Genomic DNA, 20,171 nt, shown 5'->3' on the forward strand with positions numbered 1-20,171 from the left:
TCCAAGGAGGTTTTGGTGAATACTGCAGATGTCCATGAACCAGGTCATTTGGAAGAGGTAGATGGGACGGACAGACAGACTCGTGTCTTTCATTCTGTCTTTTTACAAAAATCCCCTCTTCTGCCTCAGCTTTTGGCTCATCTTCTTGCTGGCTAATGATCAGCTTTGACAACATAACACTTTCAAGGTATGAATGAAGTTCTGAGCAATTATTTCTGCCACTCTTAATGCCTGACAGCTAGTCAGAAGTTTCTCCCAGGTCCCCCAGCCTCCCAAATATTCCCCTCACCCATGAGTGACCAGCTCTCACCATATGGCAGGGGTGTGCTGGGGCAGCACCACAGACTTGGAGAACCCATGGTCCAGGTAAGGCATTCCTCTCCAGTGCTTTACAGCTCTGAGACTGTTAAAGCTTGCACATTCCTGAGGCTGAGCATCTCACAGTGGTTTTGGGAACAGGTTATTCTGCCCACATCTAGCTTACTTGCTTTTTCTTTTCAGGTCTCCCAGCTGCTCTGCATGGCCAGCAGCAGGGCTGGGGTCTGCTTCTTTCAGTGTGTGTGATGGGACTGGGTCCCTGCACTGCCATATGAGCAATAATTAATTGCTATCCTTGGTGATAGCAGAAATGCTTTTGTTCTAGCTAAGCTGTGTTGGAAAAATGCTTTCTTTTCATCCTCTTTCTAATTTTGGGCTCTGAAGTCAGTGCCCAAAACACAACACCCCCCCCAGTCGAAAGTACAGCAGGTAAAGATAGGTGTGTCATTATGGGGACTGCACAAACAGGAGCAGGATGAGTAGGAAGAGAAACCATGAGAAACAATGGAGTCTCCCTTCTTTCTGCCTAGTATTTATGGTGATTTTCATGTGTCTGTCCCCTGCTACCTTCAGAGATGTCCATGGTAGCTAGGGCAGAACCTTCCTTGTTTCAGCCATACTTTCTCTATGTACTCCATGTGACTGTTTCTCCACTTTTTAAATCCATTTTCTAGATTTTCCATGATGGAAGACAGTCCAAGGAGCATTACTGTGGCTGCAACACAGCACAGTCCTGCTGGTTTCCAGGCTAAGGCACTGTCACTACGCCTCCCAGCATCTGTGCAGCACAAAAACAGGGCCAGAGTCCTCTGTGGGGATGAGATGGGATAAGGACACAGCCTGCCCATCCACAAACTCAGCCCTGCCTGCAGGATGCAGCCCCAGATGCAACCACACAAGTAAAAAGCCAACAACTGATGAAAATTTTGCAGACGGATCTGAAGACATTTGTAAATTCTAATGGAAAATAACACTTGACAGTTTCCAAGTTAGTAATAATATATTTTATCTATGTGACTTTTTCAGCAAGACAGGCAATGATATCACAATTATATCTATGATATAATTGATGTTATTCTTTGTACTCTGTCCAGTGTCCTTATTTGCATAATTTCCTACCTCTTATTCCAAACCACTCATGAATTGCTGACTCATTCACCCACATATTCAAATGGACAAGAACACAGATCAGTTGGACATGGAAAATCAAGCCTTCTGTATTTAATGTATTTTCTTCTATGAAGCCAAACACTGATATTGGCCGAAATTGGATGTTTCCACAGGGAGTTTCATCTCTTACACTTCCCCAGAGACCCCTACTCCACATCTTTCAGTGCATTGCATGTCTGTGTCTGGGAACTGAACAGAGGTTGTACTTGCAGCAGTGCACAAATATTATATTCAGTGCACCAAAAAATAAATTAAAAATTGATCACATCCTGAGAAGTTCCCTAAACATTCTTAAAATAGATTTTCCCATCATTTAGGGTCTCATGCAGAACCCTGGCTGATGAGGTCTGGGAATCTGCTGTTAATTTGCTCATTAGGAGGTGTTTTTACAGTGGCTTTCAGCACTCATGAGTTTTGTGCTCTTTCTAAAACTCACTAAACTTCCAGGAGCAAACTTCATGAGGAGGGAATTGCCCACCTGGTAGATCCCATCAATCCCCTAAAATCACCACTAAATCTAGATTCCCCCATGGTCTCCTTCTCTCAATATGGTGCCAAGGCAAGAATCAAACACGCTCATGTCCCCAAACACCCCATGATTGGGAAGTCCTGAGTTTAATTGATCTGAACAAGCTTTTACCTGTCTATCCCAGAAATGTATCCCACTGCCTCTGACAGCTTGCATGTGCACCAGCAGTGAGTCCTGGGCAGTGACGTCAAGGGAGGAGCAATGAGGCAGGGAGTGTGGTGGGGAATGCCGAGGATGCCACGACAGGAAGCACGGAGACATAACATGTCCAGGTGGGGTAACTGAGGCAGATGGAGCAGGAATGCAATTATATTACCCCTGCGGGATTTGGCTGAGACTCCAGGGTGTGCTGAGCTCATTCCCATGTCAGAGGGCAGAAGTGAGTGGAGCAGGTCTTGCTGTTTGTGTTTAATCAGATAGCACCAAATGGCAGCAGCAAACATTGTGGTTTGGGGAAAGACATATTTCAGCACATTCTCCAGCTCCCTGTCCGTGTTCCAAAGGACAGCCAATGGAGGGAGAGAGAGCAAGTGAAAGTCTCTCTGGGCACCCTAGTGTAGGAGAGGGAGCCAGCTGCAAATACTTGCTAGGAAGCTGGCAGATGCTGGAGGGGCAGATCCAATGCATGGCAAGGCCGTGGCATAGCCCTGCTAGGTGCACACAGAGCCACATCTGAAGGTGCAGCACAAAACCTGTCTGCTCTGGCAGAGAAATGGGTCCCAGTTCCCTGAGGTAAGTCACAGGGATTGTGATGAGGTGCAGGGAGTGGCTCCTCTACAGCCAATTTGAGCTACTCCTGCCCAGGAGAGTGTGTTGAAGCAAACCTCTGCAGGCTAATTCAGTGTGCAAGATACAGGGCTCTTGACTGATCTCATTCTTCAATGTGATCAGGAGTTTTCCTCTGAAAGAGTTTCATTTTTTTAACTTGAAAATACCACTTCCTCTAAAGCAAAACTATCTGCGGAAAAAAATTGTTTCAATATCAGCAAATGCAAATAGTCTCTTGTCAGTAGTTTCAGCTCTTGGGAATCCTGCACAGAAAATTCAAGATTTTTAGATTCAGTAATAGTATTATGAATATAGTGAACATGGAGTAAAACAGTTGAGAAAGGCCAATACTGAAAAGTTTTGTTGCCACTGGTCTTCTCTGCACATATTCATAGTAACTCAAGTTTTGATAAAATTTTCAAAGTTCTGGCTTTGCCCCCATTCAGAAAAGATAAAACAACCAGTTCTGATATTCTGGAAATTTACACAGGATTGGGAAACACTTTCCCACTTAGTCTATTGGTTATTCAAGCCATGCATCAAGGCTCTTTGCCCTCATGCTGTGCTTTGTAGCAATGCATGCACATACTGGATCAGAACTACAGCTCTTCTCATCTTAATATCCATCTGATTAGCAGTCTGAGACCTGTGTGAGACAAAAAAAAAGACATGTTTTCAGATGCACTTGGCAAATGCTGGGTTTTACACAAGGCATAAAGAGATTGTCTCCCTGGTGATGTTTTTAAAATACAATCATATTTTGGGGTGGTAGTGGGGGGGGTAGACCTTGAAACTCTTTTCTGTATTAATAAATCCTCTAAGTGTTCTCTTCTAGTTTTGCAGGTATCTTAAGTGTTTTGTGTGAGGCTCTGAGAAAACAAGACTACCAGTCCATCAATGTAACATGGTTTGCTTACTCTTCTTCTTTCTGAAACCAATTTGGGATTATTCCTATCAGGCCCTTTGCATTTTATGCACAACTTCCCAAGTTCCATCACTTCATTAGGAAACAACCGTGTGCAGCAACACTGACAAGAGCAGGAGCAGATCTGTGGCTCACAGAAGAGCTGTGAACAAAATTTTCAAAAATTCAGAAATCAATTCTCATAGCAAAGAGTTTTGGCCAGTATCTGAAGCATCCCTCATGGCAGATTAGAATCAATAAAGGGGACCACATCAAAACCTCCTCACCTCCCAGATACATGTCCTTTGAGTGACTTCTTCCTTTTCCAGGTTGCACACTGCTTATAGGTTAAATCAAGGTAGTTTTTATTTCTCTACCTGGCAATAATATAAGTCTCACACGGATATCTGAGAAGGAAGTGAGGCTTCCAGTCTTCTATGCAAATCAGAAGTCAGGATGTTTGTTTAAGTTTCCAAGCTATATGGACCATGTCAGAGCTCTAAACTCTGCTGGTATTTCTGAAATGCCTGATTATGGGTTTCAGTTCATATCTGAGGATTCAGGTGACTCGGTGCATTCATATTCCTATGCTTCTCCTTCCTGCTTTTAAACTGTCACCTACCAAAAACATGCTGAGGTCAGGATTCAGCTGATGGCCTTGCTGGTAGGAGAAGCAAAAACTGGCCTGAAGTTCCCTCTTTTATCTTTGCATGAGCTTGGGAGTGCTGACTTTAGTGAAAACTTGTTTTTATCAGTCTTCAAAGCTGCTTGCTTGTTACTCAAGAGGCAGAGAGGCATTAGACTCCAGCTGGTTAAAGTCACTTCTCTCTCCACAAACTTTGACCCCTCCCCAAAATGCTAATTTCTAGTGCCAACACAAAAAGAGTTGTCAGCCTCACTCCCCTTACCCCTTCTGTTAGACAAGTGTTAGATATTGTGGCACTTCTTTTTAATTTCCTTTTTTAAAAAAAAAAAAGTCAATTCATTCAAAAATATCTCTTCTCTTGTTATATAGCAACTATCAACACACATGCAATCCTAAAGCACCTCAGAGTACCTTATTTATTTTTCTTTTACTAACAGGCTGAGATTCCTAAACAGGTGACTAAAGCATAAACCCAGATTTAGTGCTGAGTGTTGCTGTATGAACCCTGGGATGTTTCTGAACAGGTTCATTTGAGAAATGAGGGAAGTCCCAGGGATGGTTTTGCTCTGAGCAGTTTTGCTGGCTGTCCTCCTGCCTGTATGGCCATGGCCAGGCAGCCAAAGGATCAGCCATTTCTCTGCTGTGGGTATTCTGAGTCCTTTTCCCGAGAGGGACAGATCCAGGCGAAGGTAAAGGATTAGAGGAAAGGCTACAATGTACCTGTGTCCCCAGTAACCCTCAACTGAGTTCAGCTGTGGCAGCTGGATGTACATTACAGTAGCCCTGAAATATCTCTTTCTGTTGACAGCTGAAGCTGATGTTGTGTAGGGTCAGACACTGCCTTTGCCCAAACACCAGTCAGTTTGGCCTAGATCTAGGGTAGGTTCTTCCTTGAGGACCCTCTGAGAGAAGAGGCATGGTTGTACCAAGCTGTGCAGCACTTTAGCAGAGAGCCAGCATTTACAACCCTGACCACAGCCATGCTCATGCACATAATGGCCAAGAAAACCTTCAAGAACCATAGGCTTGAAGCATGCCCGTGGGGAAGATGACTCTCCTCTAGCTCAATAACTCCTGAAAAGACTTTAACCAGGGCCAGCTTGCAAAAAGAAAAAAAACCCAAACTCAATAACACAGAGACAAGAAGAGAGCTGATTAGCTATAACTAGGGTATTTAGCTACTTCCTTAACCATTGTCCACCCTTATTAATGGTTAAACACTGTCTGTGTCATTGTTTGCTCTTTCTTGCCAATTCAAACTCTTTCAAGTGGGAGGGAGAGTGAAGAATGGAGGGAAACCAGCACCAAAGACCTGCTTGTGTTCTGCAAGACACCCAGTTGAACAGCAGCTCAGGTTACCTGTAAGACTCATTTGCTTTCCTATTGCGGGACATTTATTTGATTTCAGAAGAATGTGAATGAGCAGAGTCCTTGACCTGGTCTTGAGACAGGTGAATGTGTATTTGTACTTATGTGATATCTTTCCCTCATCTCCACAGCGTCACAGATAATCAGTTCACTGCTTTTTTATCTCCATAATGTCCTGGTGACTTCTTAAAGAAATGAGACCTGACTAACTTGCACAAAGTCACACAGAAAACTGGTGGCAGCACAGAGGACTGAGCTGAGGATTTGTTGGCATGGCAGGTGGGTGACCATCAAATCCTTCTAGTGCACCTCTAATCTCACAGCGGCCTTAGACAGTAAGCCTTAGACCCCTGCCTTTCTTGCATGGAAGGGACTGAATCTGTGCTGGCCTCGTGGCCTTGCAGGGCTGGGTGCCCTATGGCTGTCCATGCAGGGCACGGCTGGAGTCATGGGGGCTTCACTTGGTCACAGGGCAGTGGACAGATAACTCATGTCCCTGCTCAACCACTGATGTCTCAGCTTTTTACTGAACTGACAATGCTGAGAGTGATAGATTTGCTAAACCACATATATTTCCTGTTGCAATCAGATGGTCAATAAGTTTTAAACTGAGTCCATTTCCTTACTGTCTCTCCTGCCCAGTGACCATGATGTTATGTTTGAACTAGGGATGAACCTCCTCCAGTAGATGAAGATCCATACCTAACCTGCACCTGAGACTTGAACCAAACTATACTTGACCCTTCCAAGTTTGATAAGTTCAGTCAATGTTTTTTTCAACTTTCACATTCCTCTGATGTCTTTGGGTTTTGCCTGGAGGTAGAGGCAACAAAATACCTTGAGGAATTCTGTCTTACATTGTTTTCTGACTCTGATGAAACCATTCTTTCTAATTCTGGTTAACTCTTATCATTTACAGACCAAAAAAACACATTTGGGCAAGATTCAAGCAGATACCAGCCCAGCAGCTTCAAGTGCTCTCATTCACAAGCAATCAGTCAAAATCTCGTTGTTGAGTTTGGTGGCACCGACATCAAAGGTACATAATTTTTCATTGTGTGTCCCCACTGATGTCACCATTGCAAAGCCTGATGCAGGACAGAAAGAGCAGATCCTGCCAGTTTTCACTGCCTGTATTTGGCAGCACACAGAAGTTTTGTGAAGAGCTTTGCCAGAGGTGAGGTGATGTTGGACACTTGTGATAGCACTTCAATAAGATGTGGCACTCACTAACTTGACCTCAGGGACAACACTGAGACTTTCTGGGAGTTCATTGCTAAGCTGCCATGCTACTTAAATAGCTTTATGCCATTTTTTTTTTTTTTTTACTTCTTGCTCTTTTATCTGCTTTTCCATGCAAAGACATCCAGTATGTCTCTTGGGCTGTCTTTTCTATTCCAATGTTGATCTGCTACCATATGCTCCTGAAGATGCTGCTGTGGTCCTCATCTAGCCCTGAGAATTGCCTGAGCCTTGGATAGGCTGAGGGAGGTATGAGGGCATCAGAACCACACAGTACATGGGTGACACATGTCCTTACAACACTCAAGCATGTGAGCAACAAAACATTATGCAGGAGATAATGACCCTTTTGCATACGATTAAAAAAATCAGCCAGTGACATTTCAGCCAGCCAGGATGGCTTGAGCAGCTTCCACCTGTCTAACCCTGCCTTTGAAATAAGGCCCTCCTTATACTGCAAGAAAATTAACTGAGGAGGAAGAGGGAAGTGGCAGGAACATTCTTACATTTAACATCTGTTAATGAAAGATCATTTTATCAACTGCAAAACCAAGAATAGTCAGTCTCCAGCTTCCCAAGCTTGTGATGCCACAGTGCTTCTCAGATTTGTGTTCCCTGTAGGATGACACTGATGAGGTGAAAAGGCAGTTTAGTTTCAAGAAGATTATTGCCTCACAGCACAGGGAAGATAGGAACTTCAGGGCTTGAATCTGAGCTTGACAGCCTCTTCTATGCATGTCAGATGTCCTCGTCCAAACTCCAGCCCTCCCTCCCTTCCTTCCCTGCCACAAGACCATAATAACAAACCAACCAGAGCTGTCACCCAAAGGAGTAAAAGAGAGAGCTGGCTGATACCATTTTGATGGTGAAGCATATGCACCTGGATGGACGGTGTATACAGCATAACCCTCTGTTTCCTGAGAAAGAGGTGAAAGATCAGTTATGGGACCTGAAAGCAGGGATGCCTCCAGTGCAATTGAGAGAGCTCCAGATTCCACAGCTCTGCCTCAGACAAAGAACAGGTGAGTCCTCAAGGGTGCTGCTTAGCTTCCTTGCTGGTTTTTCCTACTTCTCAGGGGAGACATGGTGAGTCTCAGTATTACCATCTCTCCACAAACAACAACCACATCACCTGCACCATGCTCTGAAAACAGATCAAGATGGTCCATTGCATGGTTGCATTCACAGAGGATGCCTCATTGGAGCCTCATCAGTTTCTTCTTTTCTCCCATAATAAAATCATGATGGAGCATGGCTGTTTCCTTAACTCATCCCAACTCACTGCTCTTTCTCCCTTCTCTCTCCCTACAGCTGCCTGGATTGTTTGTTGACACTTGCACCACAGTGTCAGTGCCACTGTGCTGCAGGAGAGGATCTCATCTCCAAACCATGCTGGATTATTGGCTGGAGGTCAGCACCTTTCTTCCAAAAAGTACCATCCAACTTTGATTTTCACCATCCAGATCTGCAGATCGACACCCTGAAGCAATGTTCTTCCTTGACTCTGGTACTTCTACCCCGATGATCAGTTTAGCTGGTAAAGAATTTTTATAACATGAAGAAACATATGAAGAAATAGAGACCTAGCAAACCAAAATATAACTAGTGCCCAGTTGCTTCTTTATCTGGCTGTGCTTTATTTGCACAAGCTGAAGAACTTCATGGTGCCAGGGGGAATGTGACAGAAGTTCTTTGCCTCATAAATTATTTTGGCCCAGTCTCCCCCTGCGAGATAGGACATGAGAGCAAGAGCTGGCAGTATGGGTTCTGCTCCCAGCTTTGGCACTGACCTGCTGTGTGACCTCGGACAACTCACTTCACCTCCCCTGAGCTTCTGTTTCCCCTCCTCTCCTTTGTCTGCCTTGTTTATTTGGACTGTCAACTCCTCAAGAAAGGAATTCAGCCTCCCTGGCTGCTTGAAGATTGCGTAGCATGATGGGAGCCCAATTGGACTTGCTCCTGGGAGGTACTACAGTAAAAAAGCTCATAATGATGACTAAAAACTAGCACTTGCTAAACAATTGTATGGGAGTTTTTAATATTAAATGTCATACATGAACTAGCAGGACATCTCTGGCAGATCAGAGAGCTTGTCCAGGGGCAACAACTGTTGTTTTGTTCCTTTTGCATGGCCACACCGAAGGCGGTATCTACCAGCCCCATAAATTTTGACATCTTCTCCCTGTCCCAGCTGCACAGTGGGAGGAGTGGGAAGGATCTGCCAGAAATAGGGAATGTTTGTTGGAGGTAATGAAGAAGGCTTCTCTTGGAGTCCTCCCCCTCGCAAACATCTGGACAGATAACAGCTCTTCCGAGAAAGATTGAAAGAGTTGGGGAGGCCTCCTGGAAAGGGCAGGGAAATGCTCCACTTTGAAGCTGGTCAGAGTCAAGGGCAGAAAGGTTGAGAGAGGCTGCAGGGGCTAATGCAGACCCTGTCACCCAGGGGTCAGGGATGGAACAAACGAAATCAAGGACACCAAAAGCCTATGGGACAGATCATCTTTGGGTGAAACCACAAGAGCCATGATTTCAGAATACACTTCTTTCAGGCAAGTGCTGCAGCTTTGAAATCCATTTAACCATATGAATGGCCTCAAGAGGTGTAATGAAGGATTTGCCATTGCATTCATGGCTCTGGAGGAGACTCCATGCTCACCCACTGGCTTTTGCTTCACTCACAGTGCCCCCGCCAGTGCCACCGCTGTCCCTCAGCCAGCAGCATGCCCTCCTCTTCTGGTTAACTGCCCCACAACTGGTACACAAGGACACCCTGATATGGCAAGAATCACATCGTTTACACTACAGGCCACTCCACAGCTGCAGCTAGGAGCAAGTCGTTTCTCTAATGTACCAAGTTTGCTTTCAAAAAAGGTCTATTCTGCTACCCTTTTGGCAGCAGCCTGCAGCTTGACCAACTCCATTGGTATACTTGTTTCCTTTTAAAATGTCTTAAAGGTATTGCATGGATTAGCCTGTCATTGGCTTTCTCAAGCCCCAGAGATACAGAGGAGTCTACTGTGAGTACTGTGGAAAGCAGCTCCTTAAGTGATGCTTTCCAGTTGACAGGACAGGAGTGCAGGCAGTACTTTCTGAAAGCCAAACCACATGTTAACCCATCAACCAGAAGCCAATCCAGAACTGTCCTCCCCCAAGTACTGTTCTCCAGTGCTTTGCCCATTTATGCCTGTGCTAGTGAAGGTCCTTTTCCCTGCCTGCCCACCCTGCAGGCACATCCCTGTGGTGTGAGTCCTTCCAACCTTGTCAATGCCTGGGAGCACACAGGGGCTCCTTCTGTCTCCAAATGCAACAGGTGGCATAACAAAGACACAGATGATCTAAGCAAATAGACTCCACCTGTCCTAAATTCCCTACTTCCCACTGCAGTAGGAGCTTTGGAAACCCAGGAGACAGATGAGCACGCGTGAAAGAGCGATGCTCAGGTGCAGGGCGAGGAGGAGTGAGGATCCCTTTGTGCTTTGCCATGGAGGGTGTTCTCAGACCTGTGTTTTGCCACTGGACCCAGTTTGCAGCACACCCTGAGGCTGTCAGCGCATGAAACAGGCAAAGGGCAGGGGCTGAATATTTCAAAGCAACATAATAAAAGAAGGAGAAAAAAAATCTGTTTTTCAGAGCTTGCAGGTTGCTGTTAAGCAGTTGCTCCTTTCTATGGCAGTCGCTGGGCCTCAGAGACCACTGCAGAATGCAGTTGCCAGGGTCTGAAGGGCAAAATTCCTGTGTCTCAGTCTACAAATTCCTCAAATAGTCCCTCCAATTTTTATGTTTTCATAAAGACACGGCCTGCTGCCGGGTGACCTGGAAGAGGCATCGCAGTGCTTTGTCAGCACACTCGCCTCACTGCAGAAGCTAAGGACCAAGTTGTCTTATTAATCATTTAAAAACTGGGGAGGAAAAAAAAATAAAAGGCACAGTTCTGGCTAATTGTAGGGGGGAAAATGAGGTCAGAGTTCATTTTTCTCTCCGCTGTCACTTCACAGTTCACTGGCTGACAAGGAAAGCAAGATAACAAGAGACTGGAGATAGTTCAGGGAACAATCTCTGTCTCCCAAGGAGAAGTGGGGGAGTTCAGGTTTCGGACATGGATGGAGAGGCTGCTGTGCTGGCTGCTGAACCACAGGACTTGGCAGAGGGGATGCCATAAGCTACTCTAAGAGGGAGCAGATGCCTTTTGCCCTGATGCAAAGGGAGCAAACATGTCTCATTTTATGCTGCCCCATAAATATAATGACATTGGTGCTGCTCACAGGGAAGTCTAAGCTGAGAGGAAATGGGAGCCTCTTGCCACCAGCAGCCATGCAGGATTTCAGGCAGGTACATTTGATTCAATCTCAGCCTCAGTGTTTATCTACTCTCTGGTTTTTGACATCTTTTTAATTTAACATCTATGCAAAAGTGTAGATTGGAGGGTTGAGGAGAGCCCTGATGCTCCTTCCCACTCTAACAGTGGGGTGATGACACGCCAAAGCTTGCCAAACCAGCCTTCCCTCCCTCTGTCCCCTATGGTCTCTCCCTCTATGAGCAGCAACTGCTGGAGTAACTGAGACCTCCTCAAGAGCATGAGATCCAGAATCATTCATTTTATGGGGCCCTCCTGTGAGAGCAATGGATTTGTTACCCTGATTCCTGCTGGGGAAGTGCTCCCACAGCCAGAATGTGAAACACAATACAGCACGGACTCTGACATTCAAGCTGGGTTATTTGAGGCGAGTTTGCTACACGGGCCCTATGCAGCACAATCCCAGCAGTAATTATACGGGCTCCTTGCACCATTTTGGCTACTTAAATGCAACTCTAGCTTGAAATCGCAAACCAATGTGCTGTGCCTGGTTTTAGGGGTATAGAGGGAGGAAGCGGGGTCAGGAGAAGGAATCACAAAGAGGGTGGCTGTTTAGTGAAGATCCCTGTGCTGGAGGATGTACTAGGGATGGGATGTTTGCCTCTGTGAGCATGAGCAATGGACTATGGCAGGTAGCTCGGGACTTTCTGTAGCAGTGGCACTTGTGGTAATTTCAATGTTAATGCTAGTGTTAAGCTTTTTGCTACAGAAGTTGAAGTGATGGTTAAAACTCCTAAGTCAACAATGCAATGTGCACCAAAATTACTTGGATTGTGCTAACAAGGCAGGAGTCTTTCAAGATGTAAACAAGTAGCACTAGCAAAATACCACAGGAATAATGTCAAGGCATTGATAGGCAATGGTTTCCGGCAAATGTTTGACTTTGGATTTACACAGGCATTCACCATTGTTTGCTGATGTCCTTACCAAGTACAAAATTTAGGACTGCAGTTTGGTGCTGGTTTTGAATTAATTTTCAATATGATTCCAGCCCAGAATGAGGGACCTGACATCAGATATCCTCTACTCATCCTGCTTCACTTCAGCAGTCTCCAGTTCACAAATGAGTGGGCAGCCAAATTCCTGTTATATTCACAGGTGGTCTGGTCAACACAGAGAAGTTTGTAGAGTGTTTTGTATCATCCTAATGTGAACACGTGCACTTGGTCAGAAGAACTGTCCAATAACTTCGTGGAGAATAACTGCATCAGAGAGTCTCTGTCATTACCACTGTTAGATTTGGGCAATGAAAGAGCAATGTCCAACACAGTAAATGCCAGTACTGAATTCAGAAATAGAAAGTCTTTCCTGAGGCAGAGTCTTTCAGACAATAAAGCAAAACCTCACCCTTAGGCTATGGAGAGCCTCCAGGTGGCATCTCAGTCTCTTCTGTGATGGTTTTAGTAGCGCATTTGAAAATAATGACATACACACGAGACATCAAGCACAGAATAGGAGTCCAGAGAAGGAATGGGAGCCATTTGTAGAGCATTTTTCTTTTGAAGGGTGCAGAGACATCTTGTCAGGCAGGCTGAGATAAAGCACTGCTTCCAACCAAACAAGGAGCCGAGATGTCTATCCTGAACGGATCCCTGGTGGGTTGTGCCTGGGTGTTGGCTCACACCTTGGGAAACCTCTGATGAGGAGAGTGGAAGGTCTAGTGCAGTTTTCCTATCAGTTTGACAAACTCTGGATTTTCTCAGTGCATACCTTCGTCTTTCTACATCCTTGCTTTCCCTTTGCCCTCAGTCAGGTATGTAATACGAGAGAAAGGAAGAGAGACTGTCCAAAACATAGACCCAAAGGTTTACTGAGAACCTTTAGCTTGGAGCTCTGTCTGAGGTGAAATCAAGATAGTGGGGGTGAGGAAAGTATGGTTTATGGGCATGTTGCATTTGCTTTGTATGTCAGTAGTTACTGGATAGCCTGTGCTAAGAAGGTCAGGGGATCACAGCCTCTGAATCTCTGTCCGTATTGGGCTCAGGGCTATTTAGCCTAATGGAAGCTATCTGAAAGATGTTGCCTAAAGGTGGGATCAAAAACAAGGTCCTAAAAGTCTTTTTCCTTCCTCAATTGAGCAAGTGCAGAGCAGGCAGGGATCGCAGGGGGAGTGTGAGGAGAGAAAGATGTTGTAAAACCTCTGGGAGAGGTTAGCCTGGTTCCTGAATGTTGCACGTCCCCACCAGCAACACTGGTGGTGTGGCAGAGCTGTAGGCTGAGCAGGTAAAAGGCAGGTGGACCATTTGGGCCAAACACCAGATACACATGAACAATCTCGAGCACAGCCAGTTCCACCATGCTCCAAACCAGAAAACAACTTCAGAACTACCCAGAAATGCTAAGATGTGAGAATCAACAGGGGATAACCAACACTATTTTCCACTAATGCAGGATAATTTCTAATTGCTTTTGCTACGGAAGTAACATGTCCGTTTTTTTTTTTTTTTTTTTTTTTTGGCAGAAACATCAATAAAGACCCTTCTGCATTTAGAGATGAAGGAAGAGCAGGAAAACAGTCTTGTTTTCAATAAGACAGGGTCTCTTCCTCTGTTGCTCAACTGCCCATTTGCACAAGGCTTTCTGGCCCCGTAGTAGCCTGTTTCCCTGGAGAGTACAGTCGACATGGGGAGGCGAGGCAGTGTTGGAAGGTAGCCTGAGGATAACAGGCGTTATAAAGAGGAATTTTTTTCCCTGCTGTTTTTGTTTGTTTTACCACAGAGGCTCAGAGGAGCTGGCCAAGAGCCTCACACAGCAGGTGCTGCCTGGGAATGCAAGGGGAGCAAAATTCCTACTAAATGGAAGCATTATTTGACACCACTGCCTTTCGCAATCTTTTTCCTTTGTTTCAGACAAACTCCAAGGCCTCCTGGGCTTTGTGGTCAAAGCTGAGTTGGACTTTTCTGCAGGGGAGGAAAGGGAAGTAGTAAGGGTGTCCCCAAACATGCCAAACACTTGGGTGACAGAGACTGAGCCTTCTGGAAACAATACTGCTGGATTCCCACAGAAGCAGCAAGAGGGCCAAGAAGAAGAGAAAAATCACCTTTGGCTCCCTCACAGCAGTGGTTTTTTTGTTTATTTGTTTGTTTTGTTTTTTGTGTTTTTAGGGGTTTTTTTATGAAGAAGAGACTGAGCCTGCCCACCCACACCAAAATGCTTTCGACATTTGGAGATCCACAGGAGCAGGTCACAGCTCTGCTCAGCTTGGCTATTATCTACCATGACTGTTGCGAGTCTGGAAGAGAGTGTAAATGTGACCAGAGGAAAGCAGGGTAACTCCTTGCCTTACCAGAGTCTTCCCCTGAGGCTCAGTCCTTCAGCTCCACTAATTTTCGTTTCTACCTCAGCTCCTTGACAGTAAAACTGGTAGAAGCCACGTGTGGGTCATATATCAGTCACATGGGATGCATAACCATTTTGTAAATGATGGATCCGTACAAAAACCCAGAAAGAAGGAAGTCAGAATTTTCCAGAAATTACAGGTTTTGCCACAGAATTTACATTCTTCTACTTCTTTACAAGCAGACAGTCTGCCTCTGTCCAAATGCTCTCTTCCTACCAGCATGTTGTCTCAGGCAAAGGCTCAATTTTTATATCCTTTTGGATACTGTCAGTTGCTGAAATGACCCAGAAGAAGGGTCCAGTGGTAGCTCATCTCCAGAATTGCCTACAAACATGCAGTAACTGGCCATGCTTGCAGTGTTTGGGTATGTCTGTCTCATGGTTGTCCTCGAGAAAAAGGAGAGGGTTCTTGTCTGCTCCACGCCTTGCATGCTGGGGTTGCACTCACAGATGGAGCCCCGGGGTGCTCCTCCAAGGCCAGCACTATCAGTATTAATGATTTTATTCCTATTCCACACTCTGTGACTCCTGGGAGGCCAAGAACCCCAGCCTAGATGCTTTTAAACAGCACTGAATGAGACAAAGCCACATTCCTTAGCTCTAAGTCTTTACAATCACCCATCAGCTCTCCAAAACAAGTTCAGAGCATGACTTCCAGTGAGACAGATGACGCAGCTCTTCAGACCCAGAGGTAAAAGCTACAAGTATTAGCAACACAGTGGCTAGGTGGTACCCACATTCCTGCCATTAACGTCACTGGCATTTCTTCCTGCCAGTGTCCAGTTATTGCATTCCTCAGCCCAAACAGCAGCTTTTTTGAATTTCATGTATTACAAAAGATGGAGAAATCCATGTGAGATAAGTATCTGATTCTTCCCAGTTCTTCAACTGCTATTTATTGAGTACACTAAAATTAATGAAAACTGAAGACATTTGAATGGAGGGCAGAAAGTCATAGAGTTCTGAAAATGAAATTGAAATGAGCCTCTTTCAGAAGTCCATTTGTGTATCATTAAAATTTCTACCCACTCAAAAAGAGTAAGGAAGGATAATACTAAGCAAAACTTAGAAGCTTCTGGTGTAAATTTGCAATGGTGAGAAAAGTATGTCTTTGACAAATAGCCAGAAGGACAAACTCTTCAGGATCAGGAGTCCCAGCAAAAGGTATAGCTACTGAAAAATAGAAAGGATATAGAGTGAGACTGCATAGATTATTTCAAAGCTGGAAAATATGTCTTGATGGTGTGAAACACAGATCTATCTCCATCTCTATGGCAAAAAGGGATGGGGAGAGAGTAATAACATACAACACATCTGTGTAGGGAGATGGGTGAGGTGTTCAAAAGTCCTTTGGCAAGGCTGGTTACAGCCCTTATTTCAGCAAGAAACATCAGTCTGGTTTTTGCATCAACAAGTTCAATTTCTGTTCATTTTTCTAAATGAAAGTATTTTGAAAAATACTTTTCAAGTATCCCAAGTGAATTTTCTCTGTATTATTTAAGAACAAATAATAATGCAAACAACAGTGCAAAAAGTTTTTAAGCAGCTGAAACTGCAGTAAAGTTGACTCACAAATACTTCTGACATATCAGCCTTTCTTTTCCAGTTGCCAGCGTTAAAAAACACAAATCCAAACTCCAAAGTTTGAACAATGTAGCATACCCGGCAATGCCTCTCAGTTATGAAGTGGAGGAAAGCGAAAAACTGGTGACTGAATGTGAAAAAGTGGATTAGAAATGAGGCACATTTTTTAATTAATATGACCTTCAAAATCAAGTAAGGTGATGAGTGTCCAACTTCTGATGTGTTCATATTCCCATATCTTTGTATGTCCGGAGCTGGATGTTTTTCTGGAAGATGCAGCAAAGCTACTGGCCTCGGTACTGGGCTAATTGGCTGCAACTGAATAGCTTTGAAATATAGGAAGTCATACCAGATGTTCTCATGGTTCCTTCTGGCCTTAAATCCTGTGAATCTATGAATGAGTTTCTGAATCTGTGAAATCCAAAGTCCTGAGAATACAAACATATGAGTAGAGTTATATTTCTGGCCCCCAGATCAGAGGAAAGATATTGAATGTGCATTGTTGCGATAAATCAAAGAAGCAGCTAAATCAGAGCTGTAATAAAAGCCGACTGCAGATCTTTGTGCAGAAATTGGTCATATGTCATGTGAGGACAAGGTTCAGAGATGCGACTTCTCAACATCTGAAATGACTTCTTTTGGGAGCAGCCCCTTCCAAGCACTGTGGTGGAGGAGATCCTCCCCTGAACTTGGTCTTCTATGCCACACAGGAGCTCGTTTGACAAGTGACGATCAATGAGGCACTGAGCGCTGCTGACCACAGTGTAATTGAGATGAGCATCCCTGCCATGAAAACCAGCAGTCAAGCATTCAAGTAAAGAGAAAAGGGGTTTGTTTTGTTGGACTTCCTTAAGGGGAAGCATGTCAAAACTGAGGAAACTGAAATCCGTAGTCAGCAAGAAAGCTTACTCAGCCATACAAATGTATCCAGCCACTCCCCTCCTCCTTTTAAAAAGGATGAAGGGCAGCAACAACAACAACAACAACAAAATCAAACAAAAAACCTCAAATGATGATGTTTCTGTATCATTTAATAACACTTTGAAGTAATCTGATTTGTTCTGGGAGGAAGTCCTCTGTATGCCCTCCTGGATTCAAATGACACAAGTTTGAGTATTACCACTGAAATTTCTTCTTGCCAGGGTCTGAGCATCTCAAGTTTCCTGCCTTCACCATTTCTCTTGGCTATGTCTCTTGCTGGAGAAGGCATCAGAGTGGGCAGGAGACACCTGGGACCCAAGATGCCTCATCAGCACAACATTGGGTGATTCCTAAGATGCGTGGTTGGCCACTGTGATGCAAATCTTCCTTCTCCATGCATGAGGGTGCTGGAGCCTTGCACCATGGGCATGTTTAGATGGCTGCTTTAAAGAAAACCTTTGAGAAATGGACACTTTCTTTGAATGAAATAGTCAGAAAAAGAGCATGAGCTGCTAAAATTCTCCAGTGAAGCACCTTTATTATATAATACCAAGATACATGTGTCGTGCAAAGTGCTGTATGTCATTTGCAGAGGGCCCACTGATACTCTAACGTCACCACCAATGTCACGCAACACTGGGTGAAGTAGTGAACATGGCAATATCACCAAGAAATACATAATGCCCATGACAGTGGAACTAATGTAGAGGCGATTATTCCTACATTATTCAACACTTCCAATTGCTCTCTGTTTTAAGTGGCTATATGATGTAATAATACATAAATACTGTAATGAAGAGTTTATTTATAACCATCCTCAGTGTTACCGGTGAAAGTATTAATGCATTTTTCCCACGCTATGTTCATTGACCACAGCCAAGCAACCCATTTTCAAGGGGTTATGCCAAAAGAGTGTTTAAGCCATTCCTCAGTCACAGAAACAGGTGAATGGCTAATGTAGCAAGTAAAGTGATCAGCTTTAAATATGGGAATTTAAAACAAAACAAAACAAACCAAACAAACAAACAAACAAACAAAACAAAACCTCACAAAACCAAAAACAAACAAACAAAAACCCAAAACAAACAAACAAAAAACAAAACAAAACAAAAACACAACAAACAAAACCCAAAGAAGTGTAGGTGAAGAAAGGACATACCTCAAATGGAAAAAGAGGGTTAAAGTGTCTCTAAAGCCAGCAGCTGCTTTCCAGCCCAGGAATCAATGGACTCCGTGGAGCAGTAGATGCTTGCACCTACTGCTCATTTAAAACATGAGCGTTGATGGAACAAGAAGGGGGAGTGATCAGACCTTGGGACTGTGTCAAAAATAGGACCTTCAAGTAGCAGCTCTTAAAAGTCTCAGAAATCTGGAGTGATGCCATTCACACTGCCAGAGTTCATCTTGAATTCTCATGATGTTGGCCTTAATTGAGCTTGCATTCTTGTATAATCCTCTGCATCCTCCAACTTCCCAAACCACCCTGAAGGCACCAGTAGCTTCCAGATGTTTCTTCCTCCTCCCTGAGGATGGTATGGAAACAAAAATGGCAGGTCTTGAATGGTTGAAGGTGCAGGCTTTCAGAAGAACTATGTGGCATTTGCAGACACATCACAACGCTCCCATTCCTAAGCTCCATCTGCAAAGAGAATTCCCTTTCACTCTAAAGACGGTAAAAGTGGGAAAAAGCAGAAGGAAAAATACTTCTCCTAGTGGGAGAAAAGTGTGATTTCATCATTGTGAAGTGTGGGTTTCTTGGGGTGTGTAGGAGAACCCACAATTACCTGGAGAGACAAAGTGGTAGAGATGAGGCTTCTGGCTCTCCAGCCTGCCTTCCTTCTGTGCTGCACCAGGTCCTGGCCCACTCCTGGGCTCCTCGTTTCCCTGCAGCTTTATCGCTGTCCCAGGAAGAGTCACTTCCCCATTAATCTTCCTTAAAATCTGCCACTATCAGACCATGAAAATCCTATGTATCCATGTGGGCTTTTCGCGCAAAGCAGAGCAAAAAATGGGGCAAGAAATGGAGTGACAGCAGGAGGAGATGCATCTTCCTCCACCACGTTGGCATGCTGCCAGCAAGTACAAGAAACTGCCTTTTTTCCCCGCTTTGCAACAGAGCTGCACTGTAAACAGCATTCATCACACAGGGAGTTCCACGTAGAACTGGGTGAATGCTAGAAAAATACTATTTACAAGTCCTCCCTCAAATAAAAACCATAAGTTTATTTTGGCACTGACAGTGATTCTCCTAGTGATCGCTTCTGGCAAGTGATCAGGCAGGTACAACAACACTTGCTGAAATATTCAGAGGATGGGGACATGCTGCAGATACTTGTGTAAAATTGAACTGTGAGACAAACACTTGTGCAAATCTGTGTAGTGAGGGGTTTACGTAACTGGTTTGGAGAGCTGCTTGTGGGTTCCATGCTCTTCAAATCCAAGTGGAGAAGCTCTGTCACATGATGGAGGTAAACAGGGACACATGCATAAAATCACCAAGAAAAGCACAAATGAAAATTAAAAAAACAAAGGCAACTAACAAATAGTTGAACTGCAGTCAGGCTGCATAGTTTACAAGCAACCCAAAGACTGAGAAATGGCCAGAGAAGCGTAATAACGTGTCAAACAAATCTGTAAAGTTCCTGTAGCATTTGCAAACAGACACCTAAATTCAACAGGATTTACTTGGACCAGTCCATGAGATTAAAATCAGGCAAGCATGTAAATAGCTTACTGGAACAGGGCCAGGAGACAGGACTACAGTTGCATGGTTAATGGAGTTTGGCTAGCAGTCACCCTGCTATATTTCCTCTGAGGTCGACATGTGGAGAGGATCGATTGATACTTGAAGAATTAAGGATGGGGATTACAGGAAAGGAAGAGTGACAGGAGTGCTGGTTGGGTGGGTTCACTAAGGAGGGCAGATAGGCTAATGTTCAATAGGTGGCACCTACAAGCAGGGACCCAAGGCAGATGTCACCTTGAAACCCCACAGCTTCCAAACACTTCTCCTGATGCAGAATCTTAA

The 20,171-nt window shown here is 44.4% G+C and overlaps 1 long non-coding RNA gene across 2 annotated transcripts in view; it reads left to right on the top strand.

Moving 5' to 3' along the window:
- The window catches only part of LOC126651244 (uncharacterized), a 71,534-nt gene extending 61,205 nt beyond the window's left edge, over positions 1-10,329 (top strand). Inside the window, exons 3-5 of one of the 2 annotated variants that reach the window (XR_007631596.1) lie at positions 5,835-5,982; positions 6,623-7,967; positions 8,257-10,329. This is a non-coding gene — a long non-coding RNA (uncharacterized LOC126651244). The remainder of the gene's footprint in view (positions 1-5,834; positions 5,983-6,622; positions 7,968-8,256) is intronic. The other variant, XR_007631598.1, reaches the window with a different exon arrangement.
- Positions 10,330-20,171: the final 9,842 nt, after the last annotated feature.

This window comes from Myiozetetes cayanensis, unplaced genomic scaffold, assembly GCF_022539395.1.
Source record: "Myiozetetes cayanensis isolate MyiCay16 unplaced genomic scaffold, myiCay2020 scf6-25, whole genome shotgun sequence".
Lineage (NCBI taxonomy): Eukaryota > Metazoa > Chordata > Aves > Passeriformes > Tyrannidae > Myiozetetes > Myiozetetes cayanensis.